This window comes from Cryptomeria japonica, chromosome 2 (genome assembly GCF_030272615.1).
Source record: "Cryptomeria japonica chromosome 2, Sugi_1.0, whole genome shotgun sequence".
In the NCBI taxonomy this organism is placed as follows: Eukaryota; Viridiplantae; Streptophyta; class Pinopsida; order Cupressales; family Cupressaceae; genus Cryptomeria; species Cryptomeria japonica.
The window spans coordinates 525,516,468-525,542,818 of NC_081406.1; the positions used below are offsets into that span (position 1 = coordinate 525,516,468).

A 26,351-nucleotide genomic window follows, 5' to 3' on the forward strand; every position below is an offset into this window, starting at 1 on the left:
TTTCAACATGTTAGGCAAAATCGGGATTTTTTGGCCAAATAGCAAGTTTAAAATGTCAAAAATGCACTTTATGAGCAAAATCGGGTTTTTTAAGACAAATGACAAGTTTTATTTTTTACTTTTTCACTTATCAAGTCAAAATCGAGATTTTTTGGACAAATGACAAGTTTAAAAATTGTCAAAAATGCACTTGCAAGGCAAAATCGGGTTTTTTGGAGCAAACTGCAAGTTTTAAATACTTGTAAATGGGAAATAAAATCCCTACAACAAGTTATACTTGCTTGCACATATGTAATGGGGATTTAAAGTCCCTATTACATGCAAAAACCATTAAAGTAGGGTTTTTTTGACCAAACTACAAGTTTACTTGTAAAAGGGAAATAAAATCCCTATAACAAGTTAGAAACACTTGCACATATGTAATGGGGATTTAAAATCCCTATTACATGTGAAAACCATTAAAGTAGGGGTTTTTTGACCAAACTGCAAGTTTACTTGCAGTTGAGCCAAAAAATCCCTATTTTAACTAAAAAAAACCAAAAAACAATAAAAAGATAAAAACAACAAAGGGGAAACTTAAAATAAATTACAAGTAACATATTTGAAATAAAAGTGCACATGTAATTGGTCAAAAATTCCCCTACAAAGACCAAAACAATGAATATCATTAAAACTTGCAGTTTGAAGAAAATTCTTCACCTGCAGTTGGGGTTTTAAAACCCGACTGAAGGAAAGACATAGCAAACGAACCCAGAATTTGACGAAATTTGAAACGTAGTTCGAGGATGGATTGAGGATTAAGCCAGTCCAAGGATTAGTCAAAATTTTGCTTCGGGAAGCATGCCATAGAGTAAATTTTTTCATTTTTTCACAAAAATTTCATGCAATGGTCCTTCATTTTTGAAAACAAAAATGAGGACAACAGAGCACAAGAAGCTAGAGTTTTATAGATTACATGCGGATGTAGAATGCAAGTATAAAGGTGTGCCCCTGCCAATGCAACCTCCTTCACAACCATCTACACTTCATCATATGTCATCTAGTGTTGGTAGTTATAGTGGTATTCATAGTGTGGACAAAAAAGGAAAGAGGAAGGCTAGTGATAGTTGGCAGCCAAGGGCAGTTTCAACTATGTTCAATGTGCACGCATGGGAAACGACAGAGGCTTCCATGGCTGATTTTTTTGAATGCTCATGCCATCCCATTTCATGTGGCCCGATCTTCTTACTTTAAAAAATAGTCAAAGATATAGGTGTTGTTGGTTCCTCTTTTGTACCCCCTAGAGATCATAAACTACGCACTACCCTCCTTGACAAATCATATTCTAAGGTGAGTTTGGCGATGGAGGACATGAGGTGGACTGGGATGAGGATAGGTTGTTCTATTGTGATGGATGGGTGGATCGATATTAGACACCGGCCAGTCATCAACATCATAGTCACATGCTCAATTGGCTCTTATTTTCTTAGAGCCATTGATTTTTCTGGGAAACACAAAGATGCAAAATTTCAGTTCAGCATTTTGAGAGAGGCCATAGAGGAGTTTGGGGCCTCAAATGTTGTTCAGGTGATCATTGATTCAACATGTGTGTGCAAATTGATAGGCTTGATGGTGCAGGGTGCTTAAAAGCACATCTTTTGGACTCCATGTTGTGTTTATGCATTGAAGGACACAGGCAAATTAGATTGGGTAAAGGAAGTGGTGGCACAAGCTAGAAATATTCAAATGTTCATTTACAACCACCACACCCCACTTGCTCTCTTTAGAACTTTTTCGAAGAAGGAATTTCTTAAACTTGTGGAGACAAGATATGCCAGTTACTTCATCTTGTTAGAGAGGATGATTGAGGTGCACGACACCCTACAGTTGATGGTGGTGAGTTCACAATGGAATAGATGGCCTAATGCAACCATTGCTGAAGGAAAGGCCATCAAACAAAGGATTCTTGATGACAAATGGTTGCAGAGAGGAATTGGTCTTCATATAGCTTTATCCACTTCAAGAGGAATAGGCTTACCTCCAATGAGCGAAGGAGTTAGTGGCTATTCATAGTGCTCCGCGACTTAAGGATCATTAGACTCCAGAGTATTGACAGAGTCTAGCATCATGGTGGGATATTAATCCTGAAGATGCCACACAGGTTGATGAGGAGGAACAAGATCTTTGTGGAACTAAAATGGAGTTTTAATTAAAAAATAGTTTATTTTAAATTGTGCTTTCTGGAAGTTTGGTAGGAAAAAGTATAAAAGGCATTTCAAGGGGCTCATTTGGTATTATGCGGATTAAGCTATTTCTCTCTGGTGAAACCCTTGTAGGGTTGTGAGATTGAACTAGGTTCGTCTAAGGTTCTAAACCTTTTGGAGAATGAAAACCCCTTTGGAGAAAAATAATCACATTGGTGAAAGATCCACCCTGGTTATTGCGGTGTAGCTCATTTAGAGTTGTAACTTGAGCATTAAGGATTGTGGGTTTGATTTGAATTGACTAAAGATTGCTGGTAATTGTTAGTATTGGAGTTTTAATGAGGATTACATTTTTTTTTTGGGAAAATCAGAGATTGGATTTTGTGATGGTCTTTTGGTTTAAAAAGCGAACTTAGCTTTTTTCCTTAATTTTGCTGCCTTTTATGAAATTGATTAAGAAGTTTGAAAAAGGGAATTTCAAATTACTCACTAGAGACAAAATAATTAATTTAAAATAGAGGTACCGGGCAATTCTCTATATTGTTGATGTCAAACACATTTCATGGCAATTAAAGGGATGGTGCAGGTAGTTTGAAGGAAGAATGAGGCATTAAAGAGAAAAAAAAGGAGTAGGGAGTATATTATGCTGAGTTGACGTGGCCTTTGTTGGGCAAATTGCAATTCGTTGATGCATCCTTCTTGCTTGACATTGAATTCAAATATTCATGGTTGAAAATTGCTGGACGGTAAATTAATAGTCTCATTGTGGAATTGGTATGGCTTGGAGTGATTAAAAGAGCCTCAATGCTGTGCGCTAAACTTAATCTGTTAGACATCTTTTCTTTGTGAGCAGTCGTATCAAACAAAAGAGGCTTGCCACATCATTTGTTGAGCCTTTGGGAGCATTTAAAAAGGTGGTGCCTTTATTGATTGCGAGGCACATAATGTTAATAACAGGTTGAATGATATTTTATGTCATTTGGGAGGCATTGGGCATTGCTTAGAGCAGGTTGAATTGGTTTTGCAGAGTGGAGTAGAGATTTGGGGAGGTTGCAGGTGTACAGGCAAGATGTTTTGAGTAGATTGGAGTATGTATTGGGTGCTGAATCTCTGAACATGCAAGTTGTTGGAGAGTAATTTCCAGCCCTTGTAATAAGGGTGCAGATTCATTATTTGTTGCTGACCAGTTCGGAGGTGCAGAGGTTAATAACATTCGACATTTTGAGATTTGCCTTGCTGAGCTGAGGCATAGTTTCCTTTGCTGTTTGTGGAAGGAATTTATTGGGCATATGGTCTGCTGGGTTGTGAGTTTGATCAAGCCTTATTCCTGTATGTAACCATGAAAATTAATTGTTGTCGTATTGCATCTTCTCTTCAATACTGGTTGTGAACATATGAGCAGTTTGCTAAGTGCTTCTGTGAATTTTCTGTGAGCTGTATTTGTAAAGATTGCCTTTGACATTAAAGGTCAGATTTATTTGATTTATCTCTGAACTTTATGTGCAAGCTTGAATTAAGTTTCAAGGAATTATGTTCCAATTGTTATTACTTTCCCTGTTGATATTTTTGCGTTCATTTCCAGTGCACTATATGCAATATTTCATGAAATCTGAACCCTCCTCCAAGGAAAATAAACAATGAGCACAACAAACATCATACCATTCACAAAGTTACACATATAGTAAGACAATTGTTTGGCAAAATACCTACATTGAACATTAAGGGAAAGTGGACAATTTTTTTTTGGTCAAACCAAGGTGGCCTCTTGCAGGTTATACACAGCCATGATTCTTGCAATGATTTCTCTGGATAAGCAGAATTTGTTGAGAAAAAAAGATAAAGAGGTGGGATTGGTTACTACTAGTTTAAGTGAAATTCTGAGACTTATAGCTGCTAAAGCTCCATGTTTACCCCGTGGGGTGTGTTATTAATATTGCATATCAATAGTCAGATGATAACCATAGGATAGAATAGTAACCAGGAACTTAGAGCAATGCTTCCATTAATGCCAAAATGTCTAGTACAATAATCATTCTCTGCCTCAGTGTATCCAACAACAAGTACAAGAGCATATATAAAGACACGGTCGAGGGTTGCGGTTACCACCCATGGGGAACCGTCGTGCAACGGACAACTACCCTTGACGACACTAACATACTTAACCAACGTAGCTTAACAAGTAGTACAAAGCCCATTTTACGACCAACATCATCCCCCCCAAGAAAAATCGTCTCCGGATGACAAGGACAAAAATCCGAGACTAACACAACAAAATGGGGATGAAGTACACTGTATACAATAAGAAAATTACTGAGAAGAAGGGGCTGAGGGGGTGTCCCTAAAGGAGGTAGTTGCACCGCCGATGAAGAAGATGTAGGAACTACTGACGCTAGTCGAGCCCAAAACTCATACACCTATTGCGTCCTCGCCTGAAAACCCTTTTCTGCTACCATCCGATGCTGAAGTGTGGATTTCACCATTATTGCTTAAGCAAGGAGTTCTTTTTTTCCTTGACATCACCGTCCTCCGGTGCCTAAACCAAACTTGTCTGCAAGACATGCTTTTCAGTCTCAGCCTCCACCAACTGCTACTCAAATGATACTGTCTCCCTAGCCAATTTGTCCTCGATAGCCACCCGCTCTGCCCTCGCGGCATCCAACTCCTGGGTACACTGAGCTAAGTCTCACGCTACTATTGCCTCCAACCTGGTGGTCAGCTCCTCCCAAGCCCTCTATGCATCCACCAAGGCAACCTCACGTCCAGCCGAGACATACTCTGAGTTCCTCAAAGCGTACCATTCATGCCTGGAAGTGGCCACAACCCTCTGGCACAAAGGCTAGGAGATGCCTCAAATCCTCCATCACACTCGCCAAAGGCTGATAATTGAACTGAATAACTCCGTGGTGCCGTACGACTTCGCGTGCTTGCAATGCCTTCCCTCAAACTTTGTTTGTTTGCAACCTCCAAATCCGTCTCCCTCTACGGCTTATGGCTTCCCCACTAATGCTTAGCTTCAGGCTTCTTTCTCACAGTGTGAAACAACTCCAACACTTACTGTGACTTCTCTGATGCCCTTCGCCCAACTCAAAAGTGTATTGTAGCTCAAAAATAAACTGGGGGTCTGGGGGCAGTTCCCCCAACGAGGTCTGGGGCAGTGCCGTTGCCGTTGCCGTCAGAACCACACGGAAGTCCATGGCGCACATCATTTTTGTGATATTTTAAGATGCCGAAAACCTTCTTCTCCACTAATTTTTTCAGCGTCCTGGCTGCAGACTCCATCGAATGATTTTTCAATTTGGTCGTCGTTTTCTTTTTTTTTAGTTTAATTTTCTAATCTAATTGTCCAGAGAGTCTTTGGCTTGGGTCTCGTGCCTCTAGGATCACCCTTCATCCTTCTTGGTTTGCCTCGCCCGAGAGTCTCCCACTTTGGTCTCGTGCCTCTCGAGTCACCTTCCATCCTCTCGGGTCCCCCTCCAGACTCTTGGGTGTCCTTTTGGCCTCTCGGGTCCCCTACGCGCTTCTTGTGTTAGGGTTTCAATTTGGACCTGTTGATGGCAAGTTTATTTTCAATGGCCATCTGAAGACCTTGAACCATAAATTCTATAGGGACCATGGTCTCCTTCCCGTACATAAGAAGAAGAAGAAGAATAAAGATTTTGAAGGCTGCGGCCTTCCACGCATGGTTCTAATCGTTGCCGACACGAATGATCTTGGGATTATCTACGTCACCGAGGTTTGTCTCCTTCAATTTTACCTCTTGATACTTGATGGGTTCTTCCTTCGGGAACTGGTGTACGGTGGTGTCACTCACACGAGCGTCTCCCTTCCAATATTCTCTGTATTCCGGTAGGTACACCTCCTTTGTTACTTGCTCTGGTTCCTCTACTTCGAGCCTATAGCTCTGGAACATTTCGTAATCCTCCATCTGCTAGTGGAAGAGCTCGTTCAATGACCCCGTCTCATCCTCAGAGCACTCTCCTAGTTTGAGAATCCCTTCGTCGTTGGGCTCCATGCAGCCCCGTCCTTCATCTCTCAGGTCGCCTTCTCCTTCACCCTCCGATTCCAAAGATGATGCCAGTTCCTCACTAACCAACTGCGTCCCAAGGTCTACGATAAACTTCCTTCCTCCATTCTCCATAGACAGAGTGTTCTTCTTCCAATTGTGGGTGGCCTTGGCTGCCACTAGCCACCCTCTCCCTAAGATCGCATCATACCCTTTTTTCTTTATTGGGATTACCACGAAGTCCGGTATGAAGGGTTGCGCCTCGATGGTAACTTGCTGGCCCATCAGTGTCCCGATGGGTTTGATTCCATGCTGATCTGCTCCCAGCAGATTGAATGTAGATGGCCACAGTGTCGGCTTCCCCAGCTTCCGCTAGGTTTCTTCTTGAAAAACATTCACTCCCAATCCACCATCGATGATGGTATCGGTTAGAATGGTGCCAAGGATACCCATCTCCACAATGGCCGGGTTCCTTCCAATGTTAACTGCCAGCAGCCTGGGGTCTGTTGCAGACCCCCCAGGAACATCCGTGCGGTGTTTGGTATTGGTGCGTGGTCGGGAGAGATTATTCAGCAACGCCGTTCGTAATTGAGGCATCATCTGGAGGAGATCGTGTACCTTCACAGGCACCTCCAGTTTTAAAATTTGATTTAGTATAGCCTCCGCCTCCGGTCGGCTAGAAGTACTCGCCGTAACCTTTCGCCTTCGCCCTCTCTCGTATCTCTTTCTCAATTTCTTCCCGTGCTTCCCGTACCCTTCGCTTCTCCGTCTCCGGGTCTGGGCACGTTGCTTGTCTGGCTTGGGCGTGGGTTACGACCAACACTTCCTTTTCTTTGGTTTCCTTGATATTGAGCAAGTTGACGCCGGACTTCGGGCAGGTGGCATCTTCGTGGTCTCCCGGTCTGCACCATTTGCACAAATATTGTGTGGCCTCTCCCTTCGGGCAGTCTCAAGTGAAGTGCCCCCCCCACTGGTTGCACGCTTTGCATTGTATCATCGATCAGCCTTTGGAGCCGTATTGGATCCGGCTCCTTGTATTGTTATTGTTTTATTGTTGTTTCGTCCTCCCCACCGTTTAACTCGGTAGCCTCCCGATGTTGCATTGTTGTTCGCCTGGGAGCTGCGGGTACCGCCCGATGTAGTTGGTTGTTCTTGCGTAAGCAATACTTGTTGGTTTTGTTTTTCATGTTGTAGGGGCATTCCCTAGTGGGATGCCCCATCAACTGGCATAAGTCACAATAGGCCTTCTTTGGGCAGGAGCCTTTTGTGTGGCCGTCCGTATTACATTCCGTGCACCAAAGCTCCCCTTCGTCAGTCTTGCTCGGACCTCCCTTCATAACCGTTAGCTCTTTCATCATCCTCAACATGTCCTTCTGTAGGGCTTGCACCTTTTTGCCGGACTCACCATCGCTATTGCTTCCCTCGGAAGAGTCATCATCCTCGGACGAGCTATCCTTCTTCTTTTTCTTCTTGGATGTCTTGGTCTCGCTCTCGAGATCCATCGCTCTATTATATGCATCTTTGTACGAGGTTGGTGGAACAATTTTCATCTTCTTCCAGAGGGAGTGTTTCAGTCCCTCCACGAACCATCTCTTTTTCAACCCATCCGCTAGTTGACTCTCCATTTTCCCCAATAGTTCCTTGTTCGCCGACTATAGGCTCGGACCGTCTCGTTCTTGTTCTGCTTTGTGCCATAGATTTTGGCTACTATTTCATTGTCGTCTCTGAGGAGGCGGAACTCTATCTCGAACTCCTTCTTCAGGTTGGGCCATGTGCTGACTTTGGCCTTATCCGTATTGGAGTACCAGTCGATGGCCACTCCCCTTAAGGTTGCTGGAAATTGTGTTACCCATTCGTCCTAGTCAGTAACACCGTTCGCTAACCATATGGTTTCGCAAGTGCGGCAATGGCGAACGAGATCTTCCTTCCCGTCGCCGTTGAACTTCGGCAGCTTTTGTTTACTGGCCATTGATGGGGGTCGTGTCACCTGTCATGCACCTACACCACTCCCACCCGCGCCGATGGTGTGCTGTTTGAGTGACTGGGGGTACGGTGGTTTGTACCTGCGTGCTTGGTGTGATGGGTCCCAAGAGGGGGTGTTGCTTGCCGTGTGCCTGTGCCTCCTCCGCACCTATGGTCGTACGGTTGCCCTCCCCTCCGTTCTCACCCTCGTCGTCTGTTCGCTCCCTTCGGTGGTCCTCCATGCGCGGTGTAAGGGATAAATTCCTGAACTGATCTCGGGTCTCTTCGACCAGATTTCTTCGTAGCCTTGTTTCCTCCAAAAATTCTTCGTAGCTTCTCACCCTACGGTGTTCTAGCGACACGTAGAAATCTCCTTTAGCTTCTGCTCCTGCACCCTCCGTGACACCTCCTTGGTTCCCTTCGGGCAACCCTTCGGCAGGTTGTCCTTCGGCAAGTTGCCTCAGCCTCCGTCTACGTTCTACTTCTTGTTCCAGAATCAGGGCTCTTTGTGCAGCCTCCCACTGCTCACTTTGTGCCTTCGTATTTCTATCCTTATTTAATAAGTTGGGCATTAGTTCCCGTACATAATGTAGGAGTGTTCTTTATTCTGCCCCTGAGGCTCAAGGTTCAAGTTTCCCGTCGTCGCTAGCCATTACGCTACTCTTCCCAGCGACGGTTGTTTTCTTCGTATTCCTGGAGGACCTATTGGTGTCGCTCCTCACGCTGGGTTTCCTCCCTTCGGTGTTGGTGGGCAAGGGTTGCTTGGGCTAGGATATGCGGGAGTTGGTGCAACAACCTATTTGCTGCCAGATTGACGTTGAGAGCGTCCCAGACTACACCCTTGGGTACCTTTTCTTGTGTAGCCTCCCCTCGTACGAAAGTATCTATAGCCGCCTGGAACCGGATCACGAAGTCGCCTGTCAATGCGTTCTCCCCTTCATAAAGTTCTCTCAGTCGGCTATCATCCCCCTCGATGCTATTGCCAATGGGCTGGCCCATTATCCTCTATAGGCCATTCACGCTCCGTGGCTACCTAGATTCAGATGGCAACGGCGCCAGATGTTTACCCTGTGGGGTGTGTTATTAATATTGCATATCAATAGTCAGATGATAACCATAGGATAGAATAGTAATCAGAAACTTAGAGCAATGCTTCCATTAATGCCAAAATGTCTAGTACAATAATCATTCTCTGCCTCAGTGTATCCAACAACAAGTACAAGAGCATATATAAAGACACGGTCGAGGGTTGCGGTTACCACCCGTGGGGAACCGTCGTGCAACGGACAACTACCCTCGACGACACTAACATAGTTAACCAACGTAGCTTAACAAGTAGAACAAAGCCCATTTTACGACCAACACTCCATAGCAAGATGACAAAATGAAAGAAATATTTCAGTTGTGGGTGAATGGTTTCCAAGGCTTGGATGATGCCTTAGGTTCTCATTTTACCAGGAAAGATACCATACATGAAACATTTGTAAAAATCAGATTAGGTAGCATCATGTTAGATTTGGATTTGGATTATTTAATTCTTAAACATTTCACTGTTTCTTTGCCAAAATTAGAAAATATCATGCAGAATTTTTTTAACAGCAATGCAAACTATTTTGTCTCTAATTTTAGATGAATATGATATCTCCAAGCTATTGCTATCTAACTTGTTGGATTTGGAGAAAGGATCAGGATGTTTCTCCAGTAGCATATGAGTTGTCAAAAAGATTGGTGGAGCAGAAAATTGAGAAAATTTAAAGTCAGTTGACAGAAGATGAATTAATTTCTTGTGGTTTACAGGTTATAGGATCCCCTAAAATGAGCAAGAACTGATTGAGCAATATTGTTTCAAATGTCATGAAGCTTGGACACCTAGTCACATATGTAGGAACAACAAAGAAAGTGAATCAGTAACTCCTATCACTTGTTTATTGCAACAAGTGATGATGAGAGAAAAGAAATTGAGACAATAGAGCTTGAAGAAAATGTATATCTCAATAGGTATGTATGACAGAACCCCAAAATGATTCCATTGAAGTGCATGGATCTACATATGTTGAAGGTGTGTTGGGTACAAATTCAGATCTATCCAATGAAGTTTCTGAGACTATTAGCTTCCTTGATGACACTAGTGGAATGAATGTAAATGATAAAGAGGTTGGAAAGAGTATGATGAAGGTGAGTGTGTTGAAGCTTCCAAAGCAGCTTCTAATGGTGAAGTCTTATCCCATTTCAGTGATGGTAGTTCAAATGCGTACCGATTTAACTTCCCAACAGAAGCTATGGAGAAGAGTGTTCATGATAGTTTCAGCCTTTTTGATTTGGAGAGTGATTTGTGCAGGGAAATAAGCACTCGTGAGGAACACAATGAATATATTTTTTTGATCAAAGCTACCAGCTCTTAAGTCCATGTGATCCAGGTGTTTTGGCACCAAATTGTGAAGGGCCTGCTTGGGATGAGTTTCCTTTTGAACAACTTGCTGTTTTCACCTCAGAGAAAACATTATCCAAAGAGGATGTCATAGGAGTAACCGATTTTGAGAGGCATGATCTTGAAGACAAATCATAAAATTATGAAGCTGATTTTGATCATAGGCCAAGTGAGTCACATAATTTGAGAAATCAGTTGAAGGACACTGAAGATATGATTGTTGCAGCCTTAACACACTTTGATAACACACAAGTTCATTGAAGATCTTTGTTGGAAGGCCAAAGTTAAAGAGAGGCAGAAGTGTGTTGAAGGAGGAGCCATTCTTGTAGAGTTGCAAATAGTAAAAAGGGCTTTGGAAACAATGAAGTCAGGCTATTTGCACTTGCTTTCAGACAGGGTTCATGTCTACGAATTTGCTGAAGAGGCTTTTGATGTACTGGGAAGAAAGGAGGTTAGTGAGCTCACCATTGAGCTTAATTCCATGAAGCTTGCATTAGAGAGTGTCCAAAAGACACTTCTAGAAGCAAGATTAGCTTAATGTGGCCAGTCAATTCAAGGAGCAAGAGAACAAAGAGAGGGCTAAAGAAATCAAATAGGTGATTGAAGAGCTTGACAAAATTCAAGAAGATTTTGATGTAGAGCAGTGTCTAAATTTGCATGTTTAAATATGGGACAGTAGGAGGGTTGGTTTAAATTAGAGAATGGGAATAACTTTCAGTTTGTTGATAACCCACTATTTGAGATGGATGCTGAATTGTCTTTTGACAATCCACTCTTTGAGTTGGATGATGAGGTGCCTCTTGATTCTGATAACGCAAGTGAGATATGGGATTTTGGTGAGGTGTGTAATTATGAGGTGGAACCGGTTGATTTACCTATTTTACCACCCAGTGTCATTGATGGCTTGTATCTTATAGTAAACCATAATGGATTGCATCATCATGGTTTGATGGTTGATCTTGTGGGTTTACCACAAGGGGGGGAGTACTATTGTGTTTTAGAGTTTGATGGGGTGGAAACCATTAGTGTTGAAATTTCAAGCATCATAAAATGCACTAGAGATGGAATCCACATGAAGATCAGAGTAGCACAACATCAGCATGGTGGAGTTTTCTTAATGGATAAGTGTTTATGCAAAAGTTCATCTTCATGGGCTATTGGCAACTAATGATGATGGTAGAAGCATACCATGGGAGGTTATGAACCCAAAAAGCAATGGTAATGCTGCTGTTACCTCTTTTTTCAGTCATCTCATGAGTTCATTTGAGCTCCTGCAAGTGGACTAGAGGGAGGTGTTAAGAAAAATTTGGAATTCTTTTGTGTTGGTGACTCTTAGAAGGGTATTTTCAATCAAAGGAATGATCAAAAAATTTCATTTTGGACAAGAGTTTTCAGTGTTGCATGATTGTTATTTTTCTAGGTGATGTATTTCCAAATTGGGACTTGACCTGCTGCAGATCTAAGCAAATTCAGTCTATTCAGCCCCTTGATAGGGTTGGTCTATGGTCTCAGATGGAGAGAATGACAAGTTTGGATAACCAGGTTCAGTGTTGGATGGGTGCTCAAGCACCTAACTACTGTTATTTCTTATCATCAGCTTGTACTTATCTTTGGGAGAACATATTACGTTTCAGTGATAGCCATTATGTTGGTGTGCAAGGTGTTGAAAATGAGAGACTTAACATTAACTTTCTTGAGCTTACTTCCATGATGCCATGAATTGGTGAATATGGAGAGAAGTTTTCCATGGAGTTGACTAATATTTTTCAATATTTGATTGCTCTTCTTATAGGAGAATTTTAGGAGGTCACTATTGTGGGTGCCCAACAGGACAATGCTTCGAGCAGATGGAGCTTCAGATCTTCTAGATTGACTTGGCGTCCTAGGATCACATTTGGTTTCATTCCAAATTAGTAACGGTGATTTTTGAGGTCAAGTTAGAATTGCTTGAGGACAAGCAATCTTTGGAGAGGGAGGACTTGTTGGACACAATGGATCACTGAGAGGGGGGTGAATCAGTGATTTAACACTTTTTTCTTCAAATAGGGATATACCGGTACTCTATGAAACAAACAGAGTGCTGATCGGTAAGCCAAACTATGCAAACTAAGTGTGTGAAAGGATTTGCTATAACATCAAAATAACTCATACACAAGAATGCATCACATAACAACAGATATACGAGGAAAACCCAATGTGGGAAAAACCTCGGTGAGAATAGCAATTGGATATCTTCTGCTCCAATCCAGCCTCACAATATAACTGATCTGATTACAATTTTAGGGCACCAACCCAAGCAGCACCAATAACTGATTTATGAGCACCAACTCAAAGGAGCACCAACCCCTGAACAATTTATAGGCTACAACCTAAAGGGGCTACAACCCCTGCACTAAGCACCTACTTAGTGAAGACAATATGAAGATTTAAATACAAAAATAAATTCCCTGTTGCAAATGAAGTTTTGCAACTCTTCTATACTATGCTCTACCGGTTTCAATCTTACCGGTCTGTGAAACTTTCAAACACATTGCAACACTGCCTTTATGTTGGTCCTTACTTGGTTGAAACTTCTCTTCCTCTATCTGCTGGATTCACTTCACACCTGCTCACACTTTGCCAGGTTCTGTCTCTGCCGATTTGTTCTCTGCCGGTTCACACACCTTACCGGTTTCTCCTTCTACTCACAGTCACTTAAGATTTCTTGTTTTTCACTTAAACAATCTTTTCTATCTCTCTTTCATTCACAAGCATAATCACCAATCATTCCGCAACAACAGTCTCATCGATTTAGACTTGTATATTAAAAAACAAGTTTTCTCGCCAAAAACAAATTCAAACTTCAGGCGGTTAGGGTTTCTTTCCTTCGACCAAATCTGTAACAAATCTGATTCGATTTGTCTTGGATCGTTCACTTGCTTTGGGGAGATGCATCTGTACACGTTTTTATTCATCCAATGCATGTTTTCTAAAAATAGCAAACTTTACCCCGCTTTACGGCCTTGATCTTTGTCGACCTCATTTCATCTAGCTGTTTCTAACTGAAGGTCAATCTGCAATCGGATTTCGTGCCCCGATCACCATGCCAACAACTACCTGATCATTCTTTGTCGTCCATTCTTCCTCGAGTTGCAACAGTCAGATACTATCCTGTGATTTGTGGATTTATCATTTAATGACCACCAATTGCACGATCAACCATGTCGATGAACATTTTATCAACCTCTGCATGTTTGCCACCTCAGCTCCCCATGGCATACATCGACATACATTCATCTCACCAATCAAGAGTCGGGTCAATCCTGAACATCCTTGCCGGCAACCCTTCTACCAGTCCAAACCTTTACTGGTATGCCTAATACACAGGACAACTACTTTTATCGGCATCACACCATATTGATAGTTCATCTTGCCTTCCGGTATGTCTTCATGCCATTCGTTCAGTTAAGCTCACCGAGTGTTGTTGTGATTCATCTAACATTCCGCTTCTTTATCACAAACAAACATCCAACCATCATACTAGTTTATGCCTTACCGGTTAATACTCAGGCATGCCAACTCACTTCTGCGTCTCACCTCATACTGGTGGTCTCATCTGTCAACACATAATCATACTTCTCTTCTTTATGCCGGTTCAATCTTCTTCATACCGGGTTGACACACACTACCGGTAGCCTGCAATACCGGTTGACATCAATGACAACTCAATGCCAACAGGACTAATATGTCCCCATTTTTGGTCACTTTAGCATTGTAGTTAGCTCTAGCTTTCTTAGTGAGTGCCAACCTTGTCAGAAAGGATGTTTGTTGTTGATAGTGAGCTCAGTTGGTCTTGAGGACTCTTATGATACTTTGCTAACTGAATTTTTGGCTTTTGGTGTGTTCTCCAAGATTCTTGGAGAGAGTGTCTATGTATAGAAAGTCACCCGGTCAACCCTGATTTTCATTATTCATCCTCAGTATCTTTCTAGTATAGTCAAATTTTAATTTCGATGCTTGCGGCACTGGCAATGACTCCTCATCCTCATCCTTTTCCTCCTTAATGTCATCCAGCATGAAACCAAATCCACTCCCCTCCTCCTCCATTTCTTGCCTCTCCGAATCAATGTTGTCATCCTCAGAAAACAATGGAGGCTGCTCCTGTGATGTCCAATCACTGTAAGGATCTATATCATCCAAATCAAGTGGACCACCTGCTACTTCCTCTACCTTCCTTATGCACAATCGAAGATTATATTGCACAAAGACAAGGTCATTGAGGTGTTTTTGAGATGAACTACAAGGTTGAAATAAGATTCTGAGGGCAATTTTTTTGAGATTTAGGGTATTTCTACCCCAACTTTGCCACCAAGCATCTGCAAATTAAAATTAGGTTGAGAGTAGCGCCCCTTGCCGGGGTCTGAGGGTGAGAAAAAGAGGGGTAGAGAGATAGGTCTAGATCTTGGGGGAGAGAGGAGAGAGTGAGATGGAGTGTGGTAGAGAGAGGGATAGAGGAAGAGTGATAGGGAGATAGATAGGTCTAAAATTCGAGGCAAATAAAGTGAGTGAGATAGAGAGAGTGAGAGAATGTTGATAGGAGCATAATGATTACTGAAATTTGACTGTCTGAAAAATTAAAGGATCTTCTAAAACCTAGAATTTTCATTATAACTCCTAGAGATCTGAAACCACTCTCAAACATCCTGCCAATATATACATGAAATATAACGTAAATTATAAGAAATTCTTATGCTTAAATGTTATATTTCATGTATATATTCTGATGAAGAGAATGAAATTGACCTGAAAAAACAAAAATTGATAATTTTTTGACATGTTTGGGCCTCTTTTTTTAGTCTAGCCGAGTTTTTAAAAGAAACTCGCCGAGTTTTTGCTGCGAGTTAAAGTGGTAAAAACTCGCAGAGCTCACAAACTCGAGCTCCGCGAGTTTTTGAAACTCGCCGAGTACTCTGCAAGTGTTCCATCTATGCTTTGATGTATTTTCTAGTGTTCTCCAACTCAGTTCATCAGTTTGTTCATTGACTGCCTTCTAGGGATCATTCAGAGCTATTTGATAGACACTATTTTTAGTATGTCACTTGGAGGTTTTGGTCCCATACTATTTATTGTAAGTTATCTGGAGGGTTGGAGGGTACCACGACTATTACTGGGTAGTTGGCAGAATTAATTAAGTGTTTCGATATTGGCATTTATTGGAGTTAATGATTAATATTAATTTATTAAAGTTTCAACTTTAATAATATTAATTAAATTAATGACTTTATATTAAGGGGATATACGGATTATTAACTGCATAAGTTATTTTAATGATTGTAAAGTCATTTATTAAGCCTTTATGGGGGTGCCAACTACATTATATTATTAATTGAGATGAAATGAAATTATAAAAGTGCATTTCATTTCCTCCCAGTCATGGGATTTTGAGAAGGTTATAAAAGGGCTCTTGAGAGCTCATTAATTCATTATTGTTTGCAAATTGATGAAACTTTTTAGAGAGCAAGGGTTTGTTGCTGAAGATTTAAGCTTGTTGAGTACAAAATGCCTCAGTAAGGATAGTGATTGGAGGTGTGAGAGATCACCCAAGAGCACTCAGTTGATAATCTCATTCAGAGATTATACCAAGGCATCCAGGGCATAATTGTTTCAGATTTTCAGAGGTATTTAGGGGTTCACAGAGTTGTTCAAAGGCAGATTTTAAATTTATTGCAGGTTGGAGGCCATTAATCACTTCCTATCATCCTTAAGGAGGCATTTAGAGTAATATTGGCTGGGGTTTGTCATAGAGCATTTGAAATTGTGCCATTTCCATATTTTTTAGAATTGGGGTTTGACTGTATTGCTGCTGATAAGGATTAATTATCAAATTGACAATTGTTATTTGCTAATTATTCTCTGCCAGGCAAGGCATTTCACTTGGTATGCTTGTTAATTTTAATTATTGGAAAAAGAATTGTGGATTTCGTGTAATAAATCCTCATTTAGTATTTAAAATTATTTCAATTTATTTTCAAGCATTTATGTGCAATATTTATATCTCAAGAAACACAAAAATCCAGAAATTAGAAAAAACAAAAATAGATAAAAATCAGAAAATTAAATATTCACAGAGGGGCGGGATATTTGAAGTATACTTTGAAAGTTGAAGCAATAAGTTGATATAGTGGTTGATACAACTTTGTACTGCTATCACATTGTCAAATTCAGAACTCATGCATACTGAAAATACTATGTAATCATCTTCAGATGTAGAAACACGAACTCACTGTGAAAGCAAGCAACCTAACCATTAAACAACTGAAAATGCATCCCAAACACATGCAACTAATTGATGCCGGTCATAATAGGAATGCACCACTAATTGATATCGGTCATATGTAATGTCCCCCATTTTTCCAGTGATCACTCAAAAATCTTAGATTTGCCTGTTAGCCGTCTCCGCAGGCAAATGATGGGGTTAGGAGATGTTCGGTCCACCAGCAGGAGCTATACTTAGCCAATTTTGGAGCTTGGTGGGAAATTATTCAATAAAGTTTATAATAAAAGCTTATAAAAGCTTATAAGAGGTTATAAGTTACTTTTTTCTATTAATAGAATTTTTTTAATAAAAGTAACTTTATGAAGTTATAACTTCATTATTCAAAAGTTAATAAAAGTAACTTATTAAGTTACTTTATGACTTAATAAGTAACTTTATTTAAAAAGTTACCTTGCACGCCTAACTAGGCATTTGCAACTTTAAATAAAATGGCCCCACTTTAATGATTATTATAACCTCATGAGGTACGCCCAAGCAAAAGAGAATATTCTCTTGGAATCATGGTATAATTGAATCCCTAAATTGGGTGTGGGTTTGGAAGGCATAAAGGTATGTATGGGCAATCATTTTATCATTCTTGGTTTTGGAAAATTTGAAGAAAATATACATTGCAGGTCTGCAACGATTTTTGTAGAGGGCTGGAGCAAGATTGGAGATGAAATCCTTCAATCTCTTGATGACAGGACGAAACCCCTTCATCATTCATCAATCGATTTTAGCATAGAAGGTTAATTTTGGACTTCAAGGGTTGGAATCAGGAATTTGAAGGATAGCAACAACATCATAAGGGTTCAAATGTCAGATCTGAGCAGTTAGAAGGCATATTTCGGAGAAGTTATTGTAGTTTATGGCCAGCCATGCTTCTCCCAGCTTGGCCGTACACTCCTAGGTTGCCTAGGAATTCAAAGAAAATAAATTAAAGGGTTTGCAGTTGATTATTTTGTACAAAATTCATTGTCAGCATTAGGAATAAAGAATTCAATCATTCTTTCAGGCTTATGACAACCTTGGAGAAAGATATGTTGGTGTTGGAAATAAGCCACACCCGGATTGACGATGGACTGGTCCAAGAGGGGCCAGTAGCTCAGTGGTAGAGCACTCCAATAGCATATGGAAGGTCCTAGGTTCGAGTCCTAGCTGGTCCATGTCTCAACATGGTATCAGAGCTAGGTCCAGGCTAGGATCCCCAAGCACACGAGAGGTGTGGCTTAAGGGGGGGTGTTGGTGTTGAAAATAAGCCACACCCGGACCGACGATGGACAGGTCCAAGAGGGGCCAGTAGCTCAGTGGCAGAGCACTCTAACATCATTTGGAAGGTCCTAGGTTCGAGTCCTAGTTGGTCCATGTCTCAACAAGATATAGGCAAATCAGTGGGGAAAATTGACTAATTTCAGTGAAGTCTCCTGGGGGTCTGAGGGAAACAGCAGCGGTCTTGTCCATTAGTGCAAGAATTGTTTTTGGTAATTATTATTTAGGAGAATAAAACTTCAAGGAGCAGTTAGAACACCTTGGAAGTTCCTGTAGCAGCATCTGCATTCAATTAAGTCAATAAGGAAGCCCTCCAGGCAAGGCGTTGGACTCTTGGTAGGCCACTTTAGCAAGTTAGAGTTGAATTTCATTATTTCTTGTCATTTGATAGTTGCTGTCAATAAATCAGACAATCTGAAAATTAGTTTCCAGTCAATTGTTTATGTATTTTCATTGTTATTCATTTACATTGTCAATTTCTCAAAGCACATATCTCAAAAATTAAAAAAAGCATAAAACTTCAAAAAACACATATAAAATCCAAACTTCAAACCGCTGGTCAAAGAAAAATCAAAATCATAAAATTAGATCAGATTGCTTCAATCAGCAATCACCATCTTTTATCATAATAGGAATGCACTACAAATGAATCCTTAGATGAATCAGATAAGAGGAAAACATTTATATAATTTCCATGCAAAGTAAAATACATGATAGAATGGAATGGAAGGAAGACATGAACAAACTTAGAAATGAATCAGGTAAGCATATGGATGGAGGAATGATTGTTTATGTCCTCACAATTGGACTGATGGAGAATGAGTTATACTTTATGATGGAAATAAGCTGAATTCAGTCCCTTTCTAATGTTGAATTGCCATTTAACTTGAAAGCAAAACACAGGAAAAACTAAAACCCAATAAGTCTGATAAAAAATGGGTGAAAAATCATAGGTGTTATCAAACCATCATCAATAATGATGAGTTTCTGTCTCAATTATTCATTCATCACCAGAGTTTATGGTTGTAACAAAAATGATAATAAGGTGTTGGTTGAAAATTTTGTACACTTGGGGAAATATACAAAATTGTGGTTTCAACTACAGCACACGAGTAAAAACTCTCCTAATTAAGGGAAGGCTCCCCCTATCTAACTACAACTTGGAAAATAAAATTGGATGGGACAGCAATCTTTCTTCTTTTTTCAAGAAAGACAATATCCTTTTTCTCTTCACAGAAAAGGATAGCGATTGAATAACAGCAGTAACCACTTTCAAGTAAAATGAGAGAAAGGAAGTGAAGTTTCCTGAAAGCTCAAAGACTCCCGTCACTTCCTTCGGGACGGGACAGCAATATCAAGCTCAAAGACTTGACTATTGGAAGTCCTATCTACCCTTTGCTATACTAAATTTTACAACGAATAAAAGATAACAGCTCAAAGACTGGAATAATCTATTCTTTTAACACAAAGACAAGAACTAATGCAAGCTCAAAGACTTGCTGCTATTTCTTATCAAACAGTAATTTTCCTCAAGAATAGACGCAAGCTCAAAGACTTGCTGCTCCTTCTAGAGATTTTTCCTATTTTAATTAATCTTCTCTACTTGCAGCTCAAAGACTTCAAATCAGATTGGACTAAGCTCCTTTAGAAACACTTGGCATAGAAGAAATAAAAGATTCAAACTCAAACATGTAGCTCAAAGACTCAAAACTTGAGTAGTCCTTCTTTATTATTTCTTCAAAAACTTTCAATCCACATACATAAGCTCAAAGACTTCTTGCTGTAAATTTGGCAAAGTTTTTGCTTGCTTTCCAAAAGATATATTTACAATGGACCTCTCAAGTATTTATAGAAGAGGAGCCTTGAGAAAAAGGTGGGAGGATCCTAACTAACTTGAGAGATTCTCTTAACCACCAAGACTCCTTCAATAAATAACTGAGACTTCATTAATTAACTAAGAGTTACTCTAACTAACTAAGACTTATTCCAACTACAGTCCTAATCGGACATAACTTGTAGTTGCCTTACATGTAATTACAAAAGTACAAGTAATGTGTAACTTGTATTTTACAAAAATTACTTTTACATGTAACTTGTCAAAACGAAATTACAACTAAAGATTACGAAAGAGAGAAAATTCAACTAAGTGTTGAAAAACACTTAGGTTGCCTTTTGTGAAGACATGAATCCTTGAAATTTCCGGATGCTCGCTTGTAGTTCCTCGGGATTCGGTTCATGAGTGTTCTTAGCAACTACCATAGTCTTCACAATAGTGTCGTGACAGCGGAGGAGCGTGGAATTGTCTCTATCCAGGATGGACTGGATTTCATGCAAAAAGGCTTGATGTTTCATCAATGCTTGAATTGAAACTGCCGAGAATTGTTCACTCCTCCATTCACCATGAATCCTCATCTGTAAGTCCGCAAGAACTTCTTCTTCTGGAATTAGCTCTCCATCCTGACTTACTATATTGCAAGAGGCCCTTTCACAATGTGAGACAATACCTTGATAAACTTCATTCCGGAATCTCCTTGCATCACTGATCTCTTCGATGAGGGACTTAAGAACAAGGGTTTTGTTTTCCATGAGTTCCTCAAATTCCAAGTACATGACCCTGGAAGAGATGATGGTGTGCTCCTGCAAAATACTCAGCTGTTGTTGGGGCACGGTACGCCAGATTGCCAGACTTTTCTCAACACTTTCCAGATTCTTTTTGAAAGTGTTAGAAGTCTGATCCAATTTCTCCTCAATGGTTTCCAGCTTAGACATTATTTGAAAAATGTCTTTTATCACTTGCACGCATTGATCATGAAGGTGATCAATCCAGGAATCCAGTGCTTGTACTTTTTGAGCAGCCCTTTCTACTCCACGAATCGATTCTTGGGAACCGGAAGAACCTATGGAGTTACTCCCTTCAGCAGCAGGTTTTGTGATTTTATTGATGGCTTCCATGAGCTGTCGGTTTTCTTCTTCTAGCTTGTCTTTCTTTGCAAGAAGATCGTCACACCTTTGCACTAGTGAAGCAACAGAAAACTGAGCATCATGTTTAATGACTTCATGTGTTTGCTTGCCCAATTCTACCCTTGTAACCTTATAATCAGCAGCTGACATTTCATCAAGTGGTTTATCTGCAATAGGTTCCACAATTTCAGCTACTTTCATCTTGTTGCTATCAACAGTTACCCTGGAAATAGTCTTCGCCTTCTTAGCAACTTTGGATCTGGACTGTTTGAGTTGCTGGTAGTCGAAGGCATCAGGTGAGATCTCTTGCTTCTTTCTTTTCGGGGTGAAAGAACTAAGCCATGGAGGCAAAGTCATCAACTCACTTCCTGTAACAGCTGTAGGCAAAGGAGAAGCAGTTTCTGTTTGAATCACTGTGGTCACCCTGGGAGGAATATCTGTTTGAATAGCGACTATGTTTTGCTCAGTTACCAACGGACATGAAGATTGCCTCATGAATTCTTCAAAACCAGAAGTGGAAGTATCAATTTCTGATAACTGAATGCAAGTGGGATTATCTTCAGGAACTTCCAACACACATTCTCGTTGTTGCTCAGGAGAAGGCCCGTATGCTGAAATGGGAACTGCGTTCTGAGGAGACTCATCAATGAGCAAATCAAGAGGAGAAAGAGGCGTCTCAATAGAAACTGGAGGAATGACCTCATGAGGCGTGTCTGAAACTGGAGACTTAGGCGCATCATCAGATTGCTGCCCCTCTTCTGGATTATCCAGATCGATCACCCGAACATGGAACCGTGCTTTCTCCTTCCCACGAGTAGTTGTCTCCTCAGGAGGAAGCACTACTGCACGACTAACTCGTAACTTGATCCTTGTGCTTGAAGATGAAGCACCCTCCTTATTATCAATCTGAATCTCAGACTTTCGTCCAAGAGGCCCTGTAGAATCATCTTCTTTACCAACCTTGATTTTGATAAGTCTAACAGCATTGCTTTTTAACCATGCGTTAGTGTTGGCCAAGATAGGCTGAAATCTGTCAAGAATGGAGACGCACTCTTTATGTGACCATTGGATCAAAGGAAGTGGAGCTCCCTCAACCCTCCGTGAAGTGTATTCAGGATCAAGTATACGCCCATCATCAATCATCCCTTGTGGGATATCTGCCAAGTTCAAGTCAACAATTTGCTCAACAGTGAGCCTGCAGTAATCCATCTTCAGGACTTCAGCTTCTGTGCGGAGATCTGCCCAGATGTCTTCAATGCGATGAACATGTACAAAGGATTTTTTGATCTTTTCCTTCATACCTCTATAATCAAAATCAGCTCTAGGTTTGAACCTCTTAAGCTTGATTTCCTGCAATTCAACCTCCATGGCCTTAGCCTTCACAGATGTGACAAGGGAGTATCGACCAATTTTCAACGGATTTGTGCTGGAGATCCCCATTCCAACCTTGTGTCTAGCAGACTGAAGAGTATGAACAGCCATAATATGTCTACCCAACTCCATAAGAATTATCCTATCGGTCGGGTATCTTGGTAGCATGTATGGTTGTCCATCATAGCACCCAATCCTCATGTAGGTGAAGGTGGGAAATTGCAGGAATAAGCACCCATACTCAGATACCTTGACCCATGCCTCATCTGATACTCGCTTATTTCTGAGATCCATGTCAAACTGACACATAAAATATCCAAAGAATGCGTCTTGGACTCTTCTAAAATGTAGTCTGCTAGGTTTCAAAGGCAGCTGGTCATAATATTCCCAAACTGGTATGAGAGAGCGATCACCCTTGGTAGAAAGACCTGGAAAGTGTCTAAGTGATGCTGCTAAATATACCAAATAAGAATTCATAAAGAAGGTCATAGTGGTAGGAACCGCTGCAAGTTGTTCGCACAAAGCATCGCTGATGATTTCACCCCATGAAATGTGATGCGACTGCCGTATGAACATGATGAATTGATACATCCATGGCTCAAAGACATTAGAGTGCTCAAGGCCTAACATTCTGCTGAGAAGAGTGATGGTGTCTCCTATCTCCCACTTGAAATCACAACGGTACAACTTTGCCCATCTTGAGAAGGAAGGACGTGGCTCATGAATCCACCTATTGATGTGGCGCTTGCAATCTTTTTCTCTTTTCACATAATACTCTGCTGCACTTTCTTTGGTGATTTCCATGTAAACAGGTGCAGGAGGTATTTTGAAGACCTTCTCGATTGTATCCGCATCAAGACGAATTATGGCTTCACCATCATCATTTTTTATGACTCTTGACTCTTTGTCAAAATGATGGGCGCATGCAAGAACAAATTCAGGTTCTAGGGCAGCCACTGGGAAAGAAGACGCATGATGGATATGGCTGTCCAACAGCCGCTGCAAGTTGTTATCCTGTGGATCTTCTACCCTGTGAATGAATTCTGCCATATCAACATGCCCTATTTCTGTGTCCCTGATGCGATCCAATGGCGAGGAGACCTGGGAAGGTGTAACCTCATTCTGTTATTTATCATATTTGTATTTCATTTTCTTTGGAGTTGGCAATGCCGCAAATCTGACATTAATTGCGAACCTGGAATGCTGTGATGAAGACTTAAAAGGGTTAAGGCCACATCATAATCAGCTGCAAATATCATTCTTTCTTTTTTCAAATGGGTAAAACTTCGATCTCTGAATTTCACGGTTTTGTGAGAAGAAGAGAGAAGACATGTAGAAATGGGAAAATCTTGACTTTGACCAATTTCGGATCTTGGGGGAATTTTCGCAAGTATACAAGTTGGAAAGTACATACATGCAATCGGGATTTTAAAACCCGAATACAAGTATACTTGTAAATTCGAAAATGGAGAAACGGATGAAAAATGGGATTTTGACTTGCGGGAAATGATGGAAATGGAAAGTGCGGATATGGGGAACGTGAATGGATAGAAATGGGAATATCCGGGATAGTCATTTTCATGAAAATGGGAAGATCTTTTCAACATGTAATCTGGTTTTCAAAACACGAATTTGCAAGAGAGAGGTATTTCACATTTTTCAAGCTTGGAAATTTAACCAAAAATGATTAAATTTCTCAACCGTAAGGGAAGAACAACAATTTCCAGCGAACTTGTAATCGAGATTAAAAATCCCGAATACTAGCTAAGATGGAATTTTGAGAAGAATAATGCAATTTAACAATTGCATTTCAAAGGGAAGATTTGTTTCATGAAAACCAATTTTAAGGGAAGAACAACACATGTGAAGAATGCAATTAATAACAAAAAAAAATGAAGAAAACATGAAAATAAAAAGAAGAGAAGAAAGGAAGAACATACCTTGATTGGAAAATCAAAATGCTTCTCCAACAATGCAATACTTCTTGAGATGAAGAAGCAAAACTGAACTTTTAAACCCTTATCACGTTTTTGTGAAAATGCCCCCAAAAATGGTAGCAATCTTAAACTTGCAAGAGTAAAATGCCAATGAAAGTGTTCATTTCAAGTTTGTTGCAGCAAAACGATCAAGGTATTTGCTAAAGCAATAATACCAAAGGTGTTTGAAGAGGTATCAATGCCAAAAAACGCAGCCAAGAGAGTCACGTTTTTGTGAAAAAACGTGGCATTCATTACACATTCAATGCACCATTAAATGGTGCGAACCTGCTCTTACCCTCCACGCCTTAGGAAGAAAGGCCAAAACGATTTAGGAGTGTGGGCAACATTGAAGATTTAACCGCTCAAATCGTGGCATTCATGAGGCACGTTAAAAAAAAACGCAGTTGCTGTTTCTTAGGGTAAAAACCAGCGGATTTGTCTTTGAAATGGCATGATAGATGTCAAAAAATGCAAGAAGATCGGATGCAAGCTCAAAACGCCCCCATCATCCAACGATTCATCCACGAATTTCGCCTTGAAAAAGTCCAAAATCGCTTCATTCTTGCATTTCGGGTTTTGAAAAATGAATGACAAGTTCGATTTTCTTCAAAAGGAAGCAAATCGGGTTTTAAACATAAAATGACAAGTCCGATTTTCTCCTTTTTCCTTTTCATGCTCAAAATCGGGTTTTAAATATAAAACAACAAGTTTAAAATTTCACTTTTCACTCATTAAGCCAAAATCGGGTTTTTTTGGACAAATGACAAGTCTAAAAATTGTCAAAAATGAACTTTATGTTAAAATCGGGTTTTAAAAGACAAACTGCAAGTTTAAAAATACTTGTAAGGGGGAAATAAAATCCCTACAACAAGTATTAAACACTTGCACACATGTAATGGGGATTTAAAATCCCTATTACATGTAAAACCCATTAAAGTAGGGGTTTTTTGGACAAACTGCAAGTTTACTTGCAGTTGAGCTAAAAAACCCCTATTTTAACTAAAAATGACCAAAAAACAACAAAAAGATAAAAACATTAAATGGGAAACTTAAAATAAATTACAAGTGACATATTTGAAATAAAAAATGCACATGTAAGTGATCAAAAATTCCCCTACAAAGACCACAACAATGAATATCATTAAAACTTGCATTTTGAAGAAAATTCTCCACCTGCAGTCTGGGTTTTAAAACCCGAAATTGAAGGAAAGGCATGGCAAACGAACCCAGAATTGGACGAAATTTGAAACGTAGTTCGAGAATGGACTGAGGATTAAGCTAGTCCAAGGATTAGTCAAAATTTTGCCTCGGGAAGCGTGCCATAGAGTAATAATTTTCATTTTTCATAAAAATTCCATCGTAGTGGTCCTTCATTTTTGGAAACAAAAATGAGGACAACATAAGGACATGGGCATGGCCATGCAAAAATAGACGTAACAGATTGTTATAAAATTCCTTAAAGGTTCACCTAAAGCTAATGAGTTAAGCAACTGAGGTTGAAAGAAGATCAGGAAAAGCTCAGACATGGATTATAGTGGTGAAGCTTCTCTAAAATGATCCAGTCAAATGAGCTCTTCAGCATGAATGATTTATATTCAAAGAAAGTTTCTTTGAGGTACACCATCTTTTCAACCATAAACCCTCAAATTATTTCTGGGGCTTCAAATGAGATCATGCCTAGGCCTTATTTACTCTGCATTACGGAAAGTACAGTTTATTAGAATATTTACTCTGCACCAGGTACTCTTTATCCAATATGTATGGAGCTTTCCCCTGAACCTTAATTTATTTTAAGAATTGAATGTTAATTTCAGATAACACTATAATATTAGAATATTTACGGAAAGTACAGTTTATTAGAATATTTACTCTGCACCAGGTACTCTTTATCCAATATGTA

At 40.2% G+C, this 26,351-nt stretch overlaps 1 protein-coding gene and 1 non-coding gene across 5 annotated transcripts in view; both read left to right on the forward strand.

Moving 5' to 3' along the window:
* Positions 1-26,351, forward strand: part of LOC131052191 (uncharacterized) — a 423,207-nt gene that overhangs the window by 12,004 nt on the left and 384,852 nt on the right. The gene's annotated exons all lie outside the window — the stretch shown is intronic.
* TRNAA-AGC (transfer RNA alanine (anticodon AGC)) lies at positions 17,966-18,037 on the forward strand. Its single transcript has one exon. It is a non-coding gene; the product is annotated as a tRNA-Ala (tRNA).